We start from the raw sequence: 2283 nt of genomic DNA, 5'->3' as shown, positions 1-2283 counted from the left end.
AATCTAAATTTCTTCAAACACAGGTCTGCTCAGGCACCTTCGCCACTGTGCGCGTTCTGTGGTGAACCGGAAACAATAGATCATTTCTTTTTGACCTGCAAGCGGTTTAACACAATACGAAAAACCCTTTTAGAAATACATTTACGTGTTATTGGTATGAATTTATCTGTGCCTGTCATTTTGTCTTTTGGAGCTTCCATTTCGGGGTTCTATAGTGCGAGAGTATGTGCGGCCATCAGGGACTATATTAATGAAACTAGTAGGTTGACTAATTAATTTGTATTATTATCCTAACGTGTCTACAACATTATACACGGATAAAAAATCATAGTATTGCTTCAATTTAAGAATAAATTATTTTCTTTATTGAATATATAAATGCATTAGATCATACATCGCAATTTCATAGGTCATCGGTAATCTTTCTATTATATAATCTCCGTTATCCTGAAACTGCAAATTGTTTTATAAACCACTCTATTCTTGGCCAATCAGTGGGTATGCCCCAAGGGCAATATGTGAACAAGAACCCCCGACGAACGGGTGTTGTGTCCGTACCGCTCACTATACCACCAATGTCTAAAATAATATAAACTACAGCAATAACGAGAAATCAATCACATTAATGAACCTAAAACTGCTTTAAAACGTCCTGCGCCTGAGACCCGCGCGTTTTCTAGGCTAGGTTGCCCTCATGTACTATGAACGCGCTCGGATCCGAGGCCTACACAAGACAGTTATTTTTCTTTATATAATGTACAATACAGTGACAAGAATTGCATTAGCACTACATTAACCACATAATTAGCACTAGATTTAGAGTTTCATTTCTTTCCTTCCTCCAATGTGATGGCAGTGTTAGCAGTGCGTCCTCGCAGCAAGCTACTAACGTTTATAGAACCTGTTCTGTAAACGGTTAATAAACTTTGGGGAGAACGGTAGTTTTTAAGTAAAATGGCCACGTAGTACGATTTAAACAAATATATTTACAATTTGTAAACACTCCAACACATTTGAATGTGTTAATGGATTAAATAAAGGTGCTTCTGCGTAAATAAAGGTGCTTCTGCGAGGTTGCACAATTCTTATCCCTGGACAGAGACCCGGATCACCTGCATTCCTGATGTTTTGATTGCATTAGGCATAAAGAGACACATCGGAATCCATTCCGTGCACATATACTCCTGCATAGCTATCAGACTAATTTGAAGCTATGCGACGAAACAAACAAGGAGGTCCAGAGGGATAAAATTAACATTGGCATCATCAGATGAGCATCACGACTAGGGTGGCTAGAATTCACGACCACCCCTGAACTGAATAAGCCATGATAGTAGTGGCATGGTTTTCTATAGATAAACTAACGTTGAATGACCATTGCTGCTACATATCTTTATACAGACATTTCAACCCTAAAAGAGGTGCCAAAACGCAGGAATGAGCTGAATTTGCTGCGATTTGAATAAATTTGCAAAAACTGGAATGCATCAGCCTTCCTCAGACACTGAGTTTACCATACAGATAAAAGAATTCGCTAACGCGTCATGAAAAGCAGAAAGGAGCAATCAATGAGTTTTCACCCAAAACCAGCGCGGCAACAACAATTGTCCATATTGGAGGCTTTGTATCTTTCAAGGGGCTTAGACAGGTGGCGACACTTCTCTGGAACCGGTGGCCGCATAAACGTTTTGACCGCATAGAGCATTATCACAGAACACCTAACACTTTGCATTACTGTATGAAATTCTATGGCATATAGGATTAGTTGGCCGGCATCGCAAAAAGAGCTACGTTTTCGGCGCCACACGATGCACTAGTCTATTCCATCATAGAGTTTCATACTCTATGGATGCTCGAGAGCACGCTACCGGGAAATTAAAAGTTTGTTTCGTTCATTCTTTTTCATGGGTGCGGCATAGCCTTCGAGATTTGACACTTGGAAGGCAAGCCTATGGGCTTGTTTAACCTAGGACACAATGTAGGATCTTACATTGTGGCCTATAAAAAAAAAAAAAGAAAGACGAGGCGGTGCGTTCATGAAGGCTTTATATTTTGTCCTGTTTGTTGACGTAACAAGTCTCGGAGGTGATAACTGCAGTCATTACGTAGTGACGTGCTTGCTGCGCTCATTTGGTGGAGGACACACCTGGCGAATTAAGTCGAAGTATAGTGTTAAAATTATAGTGACTATAATATACTAGTATGAGTGTTCTGCTGCCTCTACTTACGGTGTGACGTTTTGTCATTTGTTGCGCCGTAGTTTCGCACTAGGTCGAGGTGGCC

This window comes from Rhipicephalus microplus, chromosome 6, assembly GCF_043290135.1.
Source record: "Rhipicephalus microplus isolate Deutch F79 chromosome 6, USDA_Rmic, whole genome shotgun sequence".
In the NCBI taxonomy this organism is placed as follows: Eukaryota; Metazoa; Arthropoda; class Arachnida; order Ixodida; family Ixodidae; genus Rhipicephalus; species Rhipicephalus microplus.
The sequence above is the reverse complement of the archived record's forward strand: the minus strand, read 5'-3'. Positions refer to the sequence as shown.